The 18,058-nt window shown below is 43.3% G+C and overlaps 1 long non-coding RNA gene across 2 annotated transcripts; it reads left to right on the plus strand.

The window, feature by feature from the left end:
- The first annotated feature begins 5,219 nt into the window (after positions 1–5,219).
- Positions 5,220–9,191, plus strand: LOC106724486. 2 transcript variants are annotated; one of them, XR_001360294.1, is made up of 2 exons: positions 5,220–6,474; positions 8,859–9,191. It is a non-coding gene; the product is annotated as an uncharacterized LOC106724486 (long non-coding RNA). The 2 variants fall into 2 exon arrangements; XR_001360295.1 differs by having other exon boundaries at positions 8,927–9,191.
- The last annotated feature ends 8,867 nt before the right edge of the window (positions 9,192–18,058 follow it).

An 18,058-nucleotide genomic window follows, 5' to 3' on the forward strand; every position in this document is an offset into this window, starting at 1 on the left:
CCACTGACAAGTTCACTGTGGGAAACAGAATTTGATTTGCAGAAACATGGACATTCAGCTCTTCAGGAAGGCAGTGGCTGTTTCTTTTTGTGTCTCCCTCACTGTCATTATCGGTGGCCTGAGGGTATAATAGTGTCACAGATCCTACAAAAACCAGAATAGCAACACCAGGCAAGTAGGCCAAGGGCCCCTCCCTGCGCCTGAGGGAGGCCCTCTGACCGCCAGCTGCTCCAAACACATCGGCAGAGAGGTCTACTGCTGCGGCCCGGGTCCACCCCCCTGAAGCTTCAGATGGCTCACCCCTTCCACACACGTGTTGGGGGAAATCCAAAGCCACATTTCCAATGTCTCGCTCCCATTAGCCATCGAATTCTTGTCTGTTTTTCTGGTCTTCCTGATTCCAGATCCGGGCTTCAGGCCTGGTGAGCCCTAGATGCACCTGGGCCAGAAGCTATTGTCATTTTCTGGAACTGAGAAGCCTTTTAATTACTCTCTTTATTATCATATTTTGAATGACTTCCTAGTCCTTCTTTCCTTGTATTAAATTCCTAACATCCATCGGTACATAGGATTCACGAGGGCACAGAACTGTGAAGAGTAGCTAGTACGTCGTAGTTACCTTGTTGAATAGAAAATGAATGAATGATGGAGGTATGAATGAATGAACACCTTTTGCTCAAGGAGTAGTGTATTAGAACTAAATGAATGGAAGCTGTAGACACTCCTTTGGTTGCTTTATCAATGAGGATATCTCCCTGTAATCTGGGATGGCTTAAGTCTGGCCCTGTTGCAGTGAGGGCCTAGGGCTAGAGGAGCTGGTCTCATTATTCTGGCCTAAGGATTTTAGGACATTGAGGCAGGGGAAGAAGGTAATGGAAGGAGCTGAGGGCAGAGGCGGCTGAAAGGCCTTTTGGAAGTCTCATTGATTGCCCAGTGAAATTTCCTCTGGAAGCTTCCCCCACATTGGCCCAAAGCCTGCGCCTGCCCACCCCACAGAGGAAGTTGGCTGTGGTTACACTGTCTGGCTCTGAAGTCAGGAACAGTGAGGGGTGGGGGGCTACTCCATGGGGCCAGGGGTTTAGAGAGGGGGGGATCGGAGGTCAAGGAGCCAGGGCACCATGTGGCATCCGGTTTTAAACAACTCTGCTTAGAAATAGAAGAGAACCTCTCAGGAAAGTGGGAGGACTCTGGCAGGCCTCCCAGGGCTGAGGCACGTCAAGTTCCTGCCAACTTGTGACGGAAGTGGGAGATTTGTGGGAAGGGAGGAGGGACAAGGGCATCAAGGGAGTGGACACAACCCAGAAGCATTTTTCTTGGTTAAAAACCCTGCTCTGAAGTAAACATGTTTCTGAGTATCAGGATGGTTTTTATTCCCCCAGGCTGTTGTGCACATGGTCTACTTCCTGTGAGTGCAATTATTCCCAGGTGCGTGTGTCTGTTCTCAGAGGAGGAATATTAGAAGCTATTTGTGGTCTCTGCCTGAGAATGCTTTGAATAATGGGAAGTAAAAATAAGCTCTACCTCTTTGTGTTTCTGAGGCAAGAACAGACCTTCTAGATTCTTTCTTCCAAGTCAGGGAGGAAAAAAAAAGTGGGAAACATTTTTTTCTTCGTGGAAGCTCCTTTTCAGTCCAGTAGAGCCAGAAGACCCCTTTCTACTCTGAAATATTATTGAGGACTTCAAATAACTTTTGTTTAGGTGAGTTATATTTATCAGAGTAGAACTTAAAACAAAGAATTTAAAAAATTATTAATTCATTTAAAAGCAACAATACATACTAACATAAATAATATGTTTATGAAAAAAATAGCTATATTTTCCAAAGCAAAACAGCTTAGTGGGAAGGGTGGCATCATTTTATAGTTTTGCAAATCTGGCTTCATAGAAGACAACAGGATTCTCATACCTGCTTCTGTACCAGCGTCTTGTGATATCATGTACCTGCTGGAAAAATCCACCGTTCACTCTCGAGAGAAAAAGGCAAATAGCATCTTAGTATTATTACAAAAATAGTTTTGGCTTAACAGAGTCCCCTGAGAGGGTCTCAGAGGCGCCCAGATGTCCTCAGACCACACTTTGGGAACTGCTACTCCAGAGAAGACTTCATGCTTCTTTCCCAACAGATGTGTACAAACATGTCCACAGTGGTATTATTTATAACCAAGAAAACCCCAACTTAAATGTTTATAAATAGTAGAACGGATAAATTGTGGTATACTCACAGTTATCAATATTTGCTTAATTATTATATAAAAATAATAAAATGTGCCGAAACCGGTTTGGCTCAGTGGATAGAGCGTCGGCCTGCGGACTGAAAGGTCCCAGGTTCGATTCCGGTCAAGGGCATGTACCTTGGTTGCGGGCACATCCCCAGTAGGGATTGTGCAGGAGGCAGCTGATCGATGTTTCTCTCTCATCGATGTTTCTAACTCTCTATCTCTCTCCCTTCCTTTCTGTAAAAAATCAATAAAAAATTAAAAAATAATAATAATAAAATGTGATTTCATATTTATAGAGTTCAAAAACACATTAAATATATTATTTAGGGGTAGAAATATGTGGTAAACCTTAAAGAAGAGCAAGGAGAGTGGTGTCCCTAGGGGAGAGGGGAAGAAGAACATTGCTGAGGGGTAGACATGAAGAGGCAGAGATAGTTGTTTCAGTTATGACGGGCTAGTTATGTTCCAGCAACAAACAACACCTGAGGTCACAATGGCTCAAATACAGCAAAGGTGAGCTGTGGGCAAGCTGATAGGGCCTCCGTCAGATGGTATGTCTCTAGTAGGTGTGCGAGGGGAGGGAATATGGCAAATCATGCACTGGTTTTTAAAGGCCACCCAGAAGCGGCACTTTTTTGCTTCTGCTTACCCCATTCTATTTGCCAGAGCAAGTCACATGGCCATGTGTAACTTCAAGGGCGTGGGGGAGTACAACCTGATCATGTCCCTAGAAGGATAGAAGGAGGGAAACTAACTAGAACAATTTGATATTGTTCTACTTCCTAAGTTGAGTGATGGGTTCACAGGTATTTGCTTAATTATTATATAGTATGTATTTATAGATAAATAAATGTATGCTTATTATATACTAGAGGCCCAATGCAAGAAATTCGTGCAAGGGGCTCGGCCCTTGCAGCCCAGCTTCGTCCGGAAAGTCTCCTGGAAGGTCGTTTGGCTGTCCAGTCTAATTAGCATATTATGCTTTTATTATTACAGATTATCTATGTGTGTACCTTATTTAAATATATACATATATTAGGTATAAATTATTGGAACGAAAGAAAGAAAAGAAAGGGGAAAAAGAATAGGCCCTTAAATATGCTGAACTAATTCATGTATTTGTATTTAAAAAAATGTAGTGGCCAAGAGAAAAAAAGGTGAGAGCTGAACTGAGAAACATTTGGAATTCTTTGAGCAGCGGTCTTTAAACTGGGATAAGCACATTCCCAGGATCCATGAAGACACTCTAAAGGGTTGCAATGCAGATGATACTAAAGAAATCAATTTCTAGATGCTCACAGCCAGATGTCCTCTTTCCTAAAACCGGTCTCCCTGGATTGCTCCCCTGAGTGGGCTGTTCTCCTTTCCTCTTTAATAAATGTCCTTTTCCTGTGTTTTTCAGAAGAAAGATGTGGCCCATGCTGTCGTCTTGCTATTTGTAAAAATCTCCGGACTCCATCAAGAGAGTTCAGAGTTCTTGGTTCTAGTCAAGAAAGTAAATTACTCTAAAGATTGGATTACAGATCCTTTTGCAAGTCAGATAGTATCTCATCATTTTAGCAAAGGTGCAGGAGAAACTAATGAACTTTTAATATCTGATGATAAATCACTAATAACCTTGTCATCATGTATAACTTTTGTTCAACGGTTCAAATAATATCACTGCAATAAACCCCCTTCATTTTGAGCAAGTTTTCTTAGCACATATTTTTAAAAGTGAAAATTAAAGGTAGAATTGGTGCTGAACTTAGAGAAAGTAATAGCCATACATACATACAAAAAAAAAAAAAAAGAACCAATCATATAATTAGGAAAGGCATTTCCAAGAAAATGTTACTTTTTGGATTATAATCTTATCAAATTGTTCAATAAATGTGCTGATATATCTATGTTATTTTGATGAATTGTGTGTTACTACTAATTGTAATAACAACTAGTTCCAGATGAAAATCTTGTCACACTATAAACTCGTGCTGTTCAATAGGACTTTATTCAATGATGGACATGTTTTCTATTTGTCTGTCTATATGGTCCATAAGCCACATGTGGCCATTAAGAACTTGAAATGTGGCTAGCATGAATGAGGAACTGAATTTTAAATTTTATTTAATTAAAAATTTTAAATACTCATATGTATCTAGTGGCTACAGTATTAGACAGCACAGCTTTATGTCCACAGAAATGGAAGGAAAATTGAATGTGTATGTACTTTTTAAAAACTATATTTTTATTGATTTCAGCGATGAGAGAGAATCATTGATTGGGGATCAAGCCCACAATCTGGACATGTGCCCTGACAGGGAATCTAACCATGACCTTCGGGTACCCAGGTTGATGCTCAACCACTGAGCCACACCAGCCAAGATGATCTATATACACTTTTAAAAGAACTATGATAAACAATTAATAAAAGATTTTCATCATAAATTATATTATTTTAAGATAAAGATATAGAGGAGGAAAAATGAAAATTCAAATTCAAAGAGAAAAAGGAATAATGTGATATTTACAATTGTTAACAGCACATTCATGGTATTTTTCAAAGGATGATGGAGGATATCAATTATTATAACACTTGAATTCTTTGTTTAAACTGTTAAAAATATTTTAAAGTTACAATGCAATTTAGTCTCTTGTAGCTCTTTATAATTAAGATGAAAAATATAAACTTAAGATGAAAATTTTTAGATATCAACACAAAAATGTTTGAGGGGAGTGCATAATATTTCAAACGTTTTTTTGAGGGGAATGCAAGCAAAATGCTTGAAAACCCCTGAATTTTATGGCATTCACTGTTCCTTTCAACTCTTTGGATTTTGTGGATATGGTCTCAGAGGCCACTCTAGTGAGTGGACACTAAATATCATGGGGGAGCACCCTCAAATGTAAAGGTTCACTTACAAAATTTTAACAAAAACAAAATCCAAACAAACAAACTACACTCCACTCGGTCTCTCTCTCTCTCTCTTTCTCTCTCTCTCTCTCTCTCTCACACACACACACACACACACACACACACACACGCAAAGCAAACAGACCCTCTGTCCCATTCTACACTGGTGATTCTAGTAAAGGTGGTTCATAAACCACTTTTTTGAGAAACATGAGCTTCGTTAGTAATGCCAGGTGGTCTGGCCAGTGAGAAATCTCTGGACGTCAGGGTAGCCTCAAAGAAGATCATTTAAGATTAAAAATTCCATATGAAGTTGTTTGCATTGCAACAGTGTAAATCCCCTTGGCCTGAGCAGCCTGGGCCGTCTGCAGCACACACAAAGGTCTTACATGGGAGTTTGGTTTTGATGAAATTCAAGACGAGGCCCTGAGTTCCACATCTGAGTGCAGACCCGGGACAGCACACACAGATGGCAAAGTGACACAAACTGAAAGAATCCAATGGCAGCGGAAACCAGGAGCCAGGGGTGATCCCAAGAACACGAGTCCACTCTCACCTGCCCCGCCAGGAATATGCAGACACCTGGGCACATTAGCCCTTCCATGGAAGTGGACTTGAGTTTTGCAAGGCAGGGTGATCTCAGCTTGGGTATACTCATTCTAGCATAGCTTCCCTGTAGTGTTGCTCAACTCGTGTGTTAGGAATAGCTCTGCCCATTCCCAGTGGCAGCAAGAGGGCAGAGGGACAGGGGAGACTGAGCAGGCAGGTCTCTAAGTGACCTCAAGTCACCACAACCACCAACCCACTCAGGTGCTGAAGGGAATGGGAAAATACTCCTATGACCCAGTGAGCGCTTCCAATAAAGGTGAGCACTGACAGCCAGGCAGGAGGTGGGTCATCCTGACAGCAAGTGGCTAGGAGAGCATTGAGATGTTGTGGGAACTGGGATTCCAGATTGGCAGCTCTGAGTTAGCCTCTGATTGGCGAGGGACAGGTCCCCCTTCCCTAAGGTTTTCCACTCCCCACTGGGCCCTGCTCAGGTCAGGCGGGCTGGAGGGGCGAGAGCTCGGCACTGGCCCTGGGGTCTTGGCACTGTTTCAAAGGCTGGCTTCAGATGCTCATCAGCTGGCTCTTGCACAGGCCTGGGCGGAGATCGCATCAGAGATGTGAAAAATGCCAGGGAAGCCAAAACAACTTTCTTTAAATAGGGCTCAGGCAATAGGCCGGGTGCTTACACTCCACCTTGGCCTTGTGAAGGAAAATGCCAACATTCGCCCAGAGTTGGAGAAGCAAACAGGCACCTTTGAGGAAGACGGAGAACTGACTCCAAGAGACGCCAAGACACAGGGAATGCAAAGAAAGGTTATGATCTGCACGTTTTCTTTTCTTTGAATGTTGTGCTGTTATCTCTGAATGCCCCAGAGCCTGGTGTATCACATCACACAGTGAATGCCCAGGGCAAGCTAAGGGGAGGAAAGAGCCAACAGCAGTGTGATGACCACTGCCGGAGAATCCTGGAGATTTTCAGCTATCATGAGGAAGAGAGAGGCAATCGTGCATTTAATAAACATTGACATTGAATCCAGGGGTAGGGTAGGGGTGGGAATCTGTAAAGATCAATCATTCTCAATCTTTACTGCAATGTAACTCACATTACCATCACCTGAATGACTCACTCCCATGGGCCTTCCCACATTTTGACACAATTGTCGAATTTGTGTGCAATTCCTGGCTCCCTAGGCCTAACTCCATTGCTTCTTCTCTAGCATAGGAGCACAGGAGGCATGCACATAAGAGTATTGTCATTATAAAGTAACCTGGAATTGCTCTAATTCAGTGGTCGCCAACCTTTTGGACCTCATGGGCCACTAGTGGTCCGCGGACCACCGGTTGGTGACCGCTGCTCTAATTCATTAAAACAATAAATTCTCTGCAAAATTAAGAATGAGATGAGGTTGCACCTCTTTTATCAGTTCCATTAGTTTGGCTCCAGCTTCAGCCCCTCTATTGCAAGGACAAGGAAGGCCTTCTCTCTTTCCCAAGGTCACTGTCCTGTGGTGAGCCAAAGAGGTCCAGAGGTGTTCTTATCTGAATGCTTATCTGATACCTGGAGCCACCTCAGAGGCATGCCTTGAGGTTAGGGAGCTCCTCAGTCACTGCCAAATCCAGGGGTCTTGGGTTGCTGCTAAAGTCAGAGGGGCTAGAGCCTGAACAACCAGCTCCCACAATTGTAGTTGCTGCCAGTTTGTAATTCCATGACTCCATTTGAGCCCCAGAGCCTGTTCTGGTTGCTCCCACCTCCTGAGGTTGGAACTCCTCTTGTTGCTAATCCTGGGGTTAGTGGCAGAGCCATCAGCCCTGGTGCAGGTCCCACTGACAATTGTCTCTTGAGCACAAGACAGGACAATCCCTGCCCCCTTCAATGCTATGCTCAGCTAAGGCTGCTGCCCAACTGGAGCCACAGGGAGTCGCTTCCCCTGGGCCCAAGGGTGCCGAGAAGAGCATGTGGGGACAGGTTCCCATGTCTGCCCTTGGGTGACTGAGGGCCACAGTTCCCTTCTCTCTCTGCATTTCTACACCCAGTTCTTATCACTCAATGGGTGATGTGTCTTCAAGGAGATAAATTCCTTTGGGTTTCCACAGTAACAGAGTCCTTGGAAGCCATCTCACAGCCAAGAATTCTAACTCAGTCTTTGAGAACTGCTGAACTTGAAGGTGGGCCCTTAGCGCCAACATCTCCTCAGCCCCAAACCAAGCCAAGCTCTGGAAGTGTCCCTCATGCCATTCTCAGGGGACCACATTGCAGTGTTAACATCCTGTGACATCAACCATCAGCATTGGCTGCAGGTTGTGTTAGAGTTCCAGTCACTGCTGTAACAAATTAAACCCCGATTTAAATGGTTTCACACATTAGAAGTCTACTTATCACTCACAGAAGAGCCCAGCGCCAGATTCCTAGTCAGCAAGTGGCTTTTTGTCATGTGGCTACTTCCACTGTGTGGATGTTTCAGTCTCTGGACCTGGAAATTCTCTGCATCTAACTGGCAGATGTAGAGAAGTCCCTCCTCCTCCTCCTCCTCCTCCTTTTTCTTCTTCTTCTCCTTCTTCCTCTTCTTCTTCTTTTCTTCCATATGTTTTTTAGTTCTGTTTAAAGAAAGTGGTGACAAATAAGGATGTGAGGGTCTATAAGTGATGATGCAAATGAGGGAAAGGCATAGGGTGGAAAGAGGGAAGGCATGGGGTGGGGTTGAGGGCTGTCAGGGGTAGGTGGAGCCCTCCTTCTCCTCCTCCTCTTCCTCCTTTACCTTCTTCTTTGTTGAGGTAAAATATACATAAAATTGACCATTTTAACAGCTCTTAAGTGTACAGTTCAGTGATACCAAGCACACTTACATTGTGCAACCCTCACCACCCATCCATCTCCAGAACTTTCATTTTCCCAAACTGAAACTCTCTACCCATTAAACACTAACTCCCCACCCCCTACCCAGCCCTTGGCAACCACCATTCTGCTTTCTGTCTCTTATGAATTTGGCTACTCCAGCTACCTCATATAGGTGGAATATTTGTTTTTTGCAATTGACTCATTTCACTTAGCATACTGTCTTCAAGGTTCATCCATGTTGTAGTGTGTGTGAGAATTTCATTTATTTTTAAGGTTGAATAATATTCCATTGTATGTGTAGACAATATTTTGTTTAGTCATTTATCTGTCAGTAAATGCTTGGGTTGTTTCTACCTTTTAGCTATCCACACCCTTCTCCTAATCATCTTGACCTGCAAATGACACGTCATTTCTGATCAAACTCTGTAGGAGAAGCTACTGCATGACCCCACCTACATGCAAGAGGAGCCAGGAGATGGAATCCTGTCTGGACAGCCACTTCAACCCATGGAAAGTGAAGCACAATTTGTTGGTGGACAACTAGCTCTCCCTGCCACCACCCACCTTTGAATTTCCTGTAACAGTTATTTACCGTGCATGGCCCAGGAAAAATGTCTTTGCCCCTCAGTTTCAGTTCCTAACAGGACAAAGGTTTTCAGATTTAAATGAACTATCAGTAAATGGCTATACCTAACATTTGTGTGCTCTTTGGCAGTTTTCCATGTCCTTTTCACACGGAGTAGTGGTTCAAGTTTTGATTCTGTCCCTGTGACGTTCTCACTGGGTGGTGTTTGTCGAGCCCTTAGAGCTCCAATAAATTCAGTAAACAGTAATTATTAATCTTCACAGCAACACAAGGTCTGCATATTTTCTCATTTGTACAGATGAGGATATTGAACCTCAGAAAGATAAATTAACTTGTTCAAAGTTACCCTGATCATAAATGGTGACTCCATCTCTGTATCTACTCCCTTCTCCTAGGGAGCTATCATCACGGTTTTGAAAAGGAATTTTGATGTCCTTCAAAAGACACTTTGAGCCCCCAACCAAACTCTGCCCCTTGAAAGTTCTTCTTGTACGAGAACTGGGGGGCTGTCTTCTCCAGGGACCGAGCTGAGTCCCACTGGAGAATGTGGTAAGGGAGGGAGAAGAGGTCCTGTCATTCAGGAGCTTGTCCTGTGCTCCTGCCCACAAGGAACTTCCCAGGACCCTTGGCAAAACAAAGCAAAGCAAAACAAAACAAAAAAATGATGCACACACAGTGCCACTGTCCAACAACATTCACAGAGCCCTCCTTTGTTCCAGGCCCTGGGGATGTAAGTAAGAATAAGAAATGTCCCCTCCCCTCCATAGAGTGCATCATCCAACCAGTGAGACATGTGAACAAATACTCTCATATCATGTGACAAGCAGTATAGAGTGATGTACAAAGTGCTATGGGAATCCGAATGAAGGAGTAATTAATTTTGCCTGACATGTTTTGGCAAGCTACGACAAGAAGGTGACATCTGAGCTGGGTGTAGACAGCTAAGAGAGGATTGGGGGAGAGCTATTTTATATAGAAGAAACAACAACGTCTCAAAGGTATCAAAGAGTATGGTTGTCTGAGGATAAAGAGTAGGTACAGTGAGGGCAATGTGTGGGTGGATATAGGGTGGGGAAGAGATGAGGTGGGGCCAGAGGTAAAGGGTCACGATTCTGCAGATGAGGTAGGAGACTTCCCCCCTTTTTTTAAAAAAATTATTTTTAAAATTATAATTAACAGACAATATTATATTATTTTTTGGTATACAGCATAGTGATTAGACACATATATGTTAGAAGGTGAATTTGACATTATATATGTAATTAATGATATATAAAAGTGATTAGACATTTACATCTTATATAATAAAAGGCTAAAATGCAAATTGACCAAATGGCAGAATGACCAGTCACTATGATGCACACTTACCACCAGGGGGCAGATGCTCAACACAGGAGCTTCCCCCTGGTGGTCAGTGCGCTCCCTTAGGGGGAGCACCACTGAGCCAGAAGTGTAGAGCTGGACTCACAGTTGGCGAGCGCAGCGGCGGTAGCGGGAGCCTCTCCCACCTCCGCAGCAGCACTAAGGATGTCTGACTGTGTGGAGTGGGCCTAAGCTGTCAGTCGGACATCCCCTGAGGGCTCCTGGAATGCGAGAGGGCACAGGCCCAGCTAACAGACCCCCCTGAGTGCATGAATTTCATGCACAGGGCCTCTAGTATCTTATAAAGAGACAAGGAGATTATTCATTGGGGCTAATACAACCAGAACCATCTAACACAAAGCTTCCTCTGGCTGGGGTAGACAAAGAGAAACTAAACTGATAAGCCCACTTTATTTTAACCCCACTCATTCCTACAGGGCAGAACCATCCCCGCCATCTGGGGGTCATTACTGATGCCACATAACTCTAGGCAAAGAGACCACCTGAGGACATCCGTATTCCTGCAACAACACTTTCCTCTTTGTAGGTGTTGAGGGACTTGTGATAGACTTTTCTCTTTTTAGCATATAGGGTCAGACTAAGCTGAACCCCAAGTTGGTTATCTGGAAGCCAGGGTCTCTGTCTGACACCTTCAAAGACAGAATTGAAGTGCGCGCGCGCGCGTGTGTGTGTGTGTGTGTGTGTGTGTGTGTGTGTGGCAGGACCACACCCCTCTTCCCTGCAAACTTGGGTCCACCCCACATGGACACGGGCAGGCCTGGATTTGAAGCTAACTCCTCACCTCTGTGTGACTTCAGGAGACATTAATCTCTCTATCAGCTTTATTATCTGAAAAACACCTCACAGGGTGGCTGTTCTGATTAAGTAACAGCATTTAAATGTAGATCTCCTTCCCTTGACTCTAGAGACCACTGAATTTACAATATTGTGGTTGATATATTCTCAGGGTCAAGTACCCTGGGCCTTCATGTGCTACACTCTTCAGGCTTTGCCTGCCTGGAGCTCAGGAATATGCAAAGGAGCTTACCTCAAGCTGCTGAAAGTTCTTCTTTGGTACTTTTCCTCCAGGCCCCTTGACTTAATGGCATTTCAACCAGCAAAAGTGTGGCAAAGGTCAAAATTGTGTCACAGTTGATCCTGCTACATGGAATGTCACTTGTGGTACATGCTCCCAAGAATTGCTGATGACAGTTTTATAAGTTGTGTCATTTTAAATGTAGGGGAGCTTTTTGTTTAGAAGGGCTATGTGGCCAATCCTTTTTAAAAATATATATATTTCAGAGAGGAAGGGAGAGAGATAGAACGTTAATGATGAGAATCATTGATTGGCTGGCTGTCTCCTGCATGCCCCCTACTGGGGGGTATCAAGCCCACAACCCAGGCATGTGCCCTTGGCCAGAATCCAATCTGAGACCCTTTAATCCGCAGGCCAACGTTCTATCCACTGAGCCAAACCAGCTAGGGCCCTATCCTTTTTAGAAGTAGCTCTCTTGTAAATTTTTTTCCTGATCTAGACATTGAGATTTTCAGTAGAGGATGTGTTCACTTATGAATGTATACAGGTGTGCTGAGATGCACAGTTTGTGATTAAAGTCGGAATACACCCCTGAATAATTCCTCTAAACTAATAAAATATCAGAAAGTGAAAACGTTTTGTGAATCAATTTATCTAACAAGCATTTGCTGAGAATCCACCTGTGCCAACCCTGAAGGCACAGTGAAGAAGGGGACATACTTCTTGCCTCCAAGGACCTCACAGTCTAGGGCAAAGACAGGCAGGTACATAGCTCCCTATAGCATAGCATCCCAGTGCCATGCATTGTGTAAACTGTGATTAATTCTAACCTGTTCATGTCTAATCAAGATACTGGGCTATCTGGCTTCCCCTTCTGCAAACTGGTCCTCAGTGGGATCCAGGTCTATTGTGAAAATCACACAATATCATTATGAACCATAAATGACACTGTCAGTTTGATACAGAAATCTAGTCAGGTTAAAAAAATTCAGATTCTCCCACCAACCTGTGTCACTATATTGACAAAAGCTCTAATTATTTCATTTTCCTCTCTAATTTTGTTCTTGTCTTCAGAATGACTTGCACAACAATATGCTGGCTTGCTTAATTCCTCTGATCCTGCCAGGTCTGGGGTTGTGGTGGTGTGCAGTGGGGGTGGGGTTAGCTGAAGCATTCAAAAGTCAAGGCAAAGCCCGTGATTTGGTTTCATACGAAACCATGAGTCTAAGCTGATGGTCAGCATACCTCAGCACAGCACACTTTTTGAGAACTAGAATTTATTTTGAAGGAGTGGAGTTGAGGAAATTAAAAAATGGCCTAAGGACAAAAGGGTCTTTGGATGAAAGTTACAGAAAAGGGTTTTGGAATAAAAACAATGAAGAGTTTATTATAGTTGGATCCATCTAATACTTGTGGAGGTAGTGGGCTTATTGTGTGGACGGAGGCCAAGCAGTGGTGTGATGACAGTCATGGGTTCGTCAACCGGGTGGAAGGTTAAATCAGACAAACTCACAGCTCTTTGTGCTGAACCTAAGTCCTGGCTCTGTTTTCAGCTCATGGAACAACCAAACCTGAGCCAGCAACACCGCCTCAACTAGACTCCATATTATCATTGCTAAGTTGGAAAGAGGAAGCAATTATCAGAGCCCCCTCTGGCCACTGTGAACGAGCCCCAGACCCACAGCCTAGTAGCTCAAAGATGAGTGAGCACAGTCTTGGGGTTGGGGCTCTAGATCCATCAGCTCTATCTGATGACTTGGAAGTTCCTTCAATCCCCAATATTGGAGACCAGCAAGACTGGTTTGTCTTGTTCTAATTATTATTTAGATGACTATTTGGCTCATTCTTGAGCAAGGCTTGAATCAAGTCAGACCTGTTAATTGAATCAAGATTAAATAATCATATTTGGGCATTTAAATGCAAACCAATTATGTTAGAGCCTAAACATCTTATACACAAGGAGGGAGTTTTAGTGTTAGGAATGAATGCTAATACACAAAGCCTAACCTTTAAAGTGGAGGGTGGAGCACTCCGGGGCACTCCTGTTTCGATGAAGTTGTTGTAATGGTTATTGCTCTGGGCACATTCTGGGAAGATGATGGAAACAACTCAAGCAAGTATGACATGATGTTACCCCAGCTCATTGAACCCATTACATTGGGAACATGTCTCTTTGTAGCATTTGGCTTGGTTTATAAATGCTTTATCAGAATCTGTAGGAGGCATTTGCAAGGAGGGGTCCCTTGACCTTTCTGGTGATCACTATTCCCTCCTCCTTTCCCTTGACAAACATATGCCACAGGCCATGAGTAGGCTTTAATTCTTCACTTGGACCTCTTTCTAGTTTCCAGTCTTAGCTCCAATGCCTAAAAATCTTGCACTCCTCAAATATTGGCCCCCTCTACAAAGAGAGGAAAGCAGGGAGGAGGCAGTGGAGAAGTCATTGAGGAGCTGATATGGGGACTAGCAACATAAAGCAACGTATCAGGAACAAGGCACCAGACTCAGGTTTGATGTTTGTCCCTAAACTCTCTAAGACTCACCTAGGCTGCCCAGCTTTAGGGGGGCCTCTAGCCCGCAGGCTCCCTGTATATTCTGCCCTCGCTACTTGGAAAGTGACAGACCAGATGCCCAGTCTCTGTGTTGAGAACTGACCTGGCAGGCTTTGTAGAGATAGCCCAGCCTGAAAAATAACCAGATGGCATTGCTGGAGATGGCATGATCCCAGAGAAAGCACTTCCTGTTCTCACACTTTGTCTATGTCTCCGATGTGAGATTATTAGGCACCTCTGAAAAAGGACATTCTAAGGAAGAGTTTCATCTTCACCACCATCCAGCCTTGCAAACTCAGAATTTCAAAAGTCAGGGAGGGGCAGCTAACTGGAGGTGGAATCCTTGGGAATAACACGTGGCTGAAATGTGTCACAGGTGGGCAGGCATACATGAGATCATTAGGCACCTCTGAAAAGGGACATTCTAGGGAAGAGTTTCATCTTCACCACCATCCAGTCTAGGGAAGCCTTGCAAACTCAGAATTTCAAAAGTCAGGGAAGGGCAGCTAACTGGAGGTGGGATCCTTGGGATAAGTTTCATTGTAAACACGTGGCTGAAATGTGTCACAGGTGGGCAGGCATACTAGTGTGCCCTGAACACAGCCTCTGGACAAAGGACACTGACTTCATCAAGGTCAAATGAAACAGCAGGCCGATTTTCTTCAAACAGGCTTCATTAGATCCACAGAGGACTAACCTTAAGCTTGATCTTCTATACTGTTTTTGTTTTTTGTTTTTGCCAGGAATTCTATTAAACGAGTCTATCTGGAACTGAAGGTCTAGCTTTTGAAGGTTAACTATGAAGCTCATGTTTGTCCAGGTCAGCCTTTCAGCCCCTTCCTCCCAGGGCATCTGTGACACAGGTAAGCCCATGACATTGGGCAGGGCCGGCAGGAGTATTAAATTGAGATGGGAATGTGGGTGTTAGCACATTAGAATAAATCTGAGAAACCATTCCAAACCAATCCTTACATCCTGGGCACTCAACCCTTAAGAAACAGTCAAGATAAGAACCATAGTCTCACCTCTGAGAGGAAAGTACAGGGTAAAGGTCACACCTGCTATGAGCTCTGGTACATAAGAGGGCAGCTCAGCTGGGCCCAGCTCATTCTCTTGATGGACTTGCATGAACATCACTCTGGAGACCAGGGCATGCAAAGGGGGAAAGAAGGCGCCAGCCCTGCCCTGAGCTCTGGGATGGTGGCTGTAAGCCCCCAGGAGGCCTTCAGAGCTGAATGGTGGGGAGAAAAAAGACAAAGCTGGAGGATTCACACTACCTGATATCAATACTTATTATGAAGCTACTGTACCCATGATAAAGTGTTATTTAGGTAAGGATACACAAGTAGATCAATTGAACAGAGCAGAGAGTACAGAGATACAGCCATGCATACACATTTTATTGATTTTTAACAAAGACATCATGGATTTTCAATGGGGAAGAAAAATCTTTTCAACAAATGGTTCTGGAAATAACTGGATAAACTAAACTGGATAAAAAGAATCTCGATCACTATTTCATACCACACATACATTTTAATTTAAGATGGAACCTAGATGCTTATGTAAAAGCCAAAACTCTAATTGAGCTTCAAAAGAAAACTTAAAAGAATATCTTCCTGAGTTTAAGCAAAAATTTCTTAGATGGGACATGGAAAACAATAGTTATAAAAAGAAAAAAGAAAGATAAATTAGACTTCATAAAATTTAAATCTTCTGCTCATTAAAGGGAACCATTAAGAAAATAAATAGGCAAGCTACAGAGTAGGAAAAATATTCACAATGCATGTATCTGACAAAAGATTTATATTCAGAATATATGGAGAATTCTCACAGATCAATAACAAAGATAAACAACCCAATTTTTAAAAGATGGGCAAAATATTTAAACAGACAATTTATCAATGAAGATATATGAATGGCAAGTAAGTACATGAAAAGGTGCTCAATATTAGTCATCAGGGAAAGACACATTAAAATCACAATGTGATACCATTTCAAACCCACTCAAACAGCTAAAATTAAAAGTCCCCAATGTTGGTGAGGTTGTGGAGCAATGTGATTTTTCTTACATCACTGGTTGTAAAAATTGTACATTGAAAAACCATTTAATTATCTTTCATAAAATTAAACATAGACCTACTGCTATTGATTGAATATCTGTGTCCCCCAAAATTCATATTTTGAAAATCCCTAGTGTGTTGGTATAGGGAGGTGGGGCTTTGGGGAGGTGATTAGGTCATAAGGGTGGAGTCCTCATGAATGGGATTAGTGCCCTTATAAAAGAGATCCCAGAGAACTCCCACACTCCTTCCACAGTGAGAAGATAGCCATCTGTAAAACAGGAATCATGCCCTTACCAGACACTAAATCTGCTGGTGACTTGATTGTGGATTTCCCAGCTTCCAGAACTGTGAGAAATAAGTTTCTGTTGTTTATAAGCTACTCAGTCTATGTATTCTATTATAGCAGCTAGAATGGACTGAGACGCTTACCCTATGACAAGCCAGAAGTTCCAGAGAATTAATACCCCCCATTTCCCAAGCCGCAGAGCACCCCTCCACCACAGCTACTCAGGTGGGACAACTTTGAGGTGACTGTCCTACTAGACTTCAGAGTTGTCCAGTGGGATTAAGCTCCAGCTGTGCTTGAAAAGGTCCCCTTCATGGATGTTTCTGACTCTAGACTCCTTCTTGAGTCTGGTTGGTCTCCTCTAACGATGGTACACAGGGAAACTCAGGGTTTTCTCGTGTCTGTGTAAGCCAACACGACCACAAATGGACCCTTCAACCATGGGTCACACTACCAGAAAGTGGAGATCCCTGTGCAGGTTGCACACCATCGCAACACAGATCCTAGCACACAGCACAGTGCCAGGCCTGGGGAGACACTTAGTGTTTGTGGAATGCATAGATGTGGATAATGACGTGCCATCTCATGTTTTTGAGAAGTATTAGCACTTTGGGGATACTTTTCCCTGCAGGTTCACGCTTTAAGCCAGGCCAATGCCCTCAGGAGTGGTCTTTTCTCCTGGTCCACACACCAGAAAGAACTAATTGTTGGGTGTGTATAAAACATCTTGAGTGTCGTGACTAGGAAAGCTAAGTGGTCATGTGAATGAAAAGTCAGGAAAATGTACTCTCATTCCTGAAAATTCATCCAAAAGAAAAAAATATACTCACATAAAGGAGTTAATTACAATGATAGGAATGAGAAAAGAATTTGGGTGGGGATGAGAGATTCCTTCACATAACACAGAAGAGCAGACTCTGAGTTCCCCTTGGACTCTCTGTGATGTTCTGCCCGAGAAAGGGGAAGACCGTGTTTGGACACCACAGAGGAGATGGCAGAGAGTAGAGTCGGGCTGGAGTGGTCAGGGCAAACCAAGCATCCTGTGTTGGAATTTTCTCCTATGACACCTCAAATCCTCACTTTTTAAATTAAAGTAGAATGCATAATAAACTGCACAAACCAGAGATAAACTGTGTGATATATTTTTTTCAAAGTAAACACACCTGTGTAACCATCTCACAGATCAAGATATAGGACATTGCCTGAACCCCAAAGCTGCTCTTGTTCCCCTTTCCAGTCATCTCCCCCAAAGGTAACTACTATTCTGACACCTATCACCACAGATTAGTTTTGCCTGTTTGAGAACTTTATGTAAGGGGATCATAGAGTTTGTACCATTTTGTGTCAAATGTCTTCCACTCAACATTAGGACCGTGAGCTACATCCATGTTGCTGTGTGAGCAATGGTTTGTTCTTTTTTATTGTTGTCTAGTATTCCGCCAAATGATTATTTATGTAGCCAAGACTTCATTTAAGTTACTCCTTTACTGGTTTGATGTGAACAGATGAGAAGTGCCTAATGAGTGTGGAGGCAGAGAGAAGCTTGAGGAAATTCATTGTTAGGAATTCACAGGATTGTAGATGTTTTGAACTCTCAGGGTCCTTGAATTGAACTTTCAGGGAAACTTCAGCTAACTCTCCAAGGAGAAGGGATGCCTCTGGGGTACAGTAAC

The sequence above is a fragment of the Myotis brandtii genome, unplaced genomic scaffold (assembly GCF_000412655.1).
Source record: "Myotis brandtii unplaced genomic scaffold, ASM41265v1 scaffold84, whole genome shotgun sequence".
In the NCBI taxonomy this organism is placed as follows: domain Eukaryota; kingdom Metazoa; phylum Chordata; class Mammalia; order Chiroptera; family Vespertilionidae; genus Myotis; species Myotis brandtii.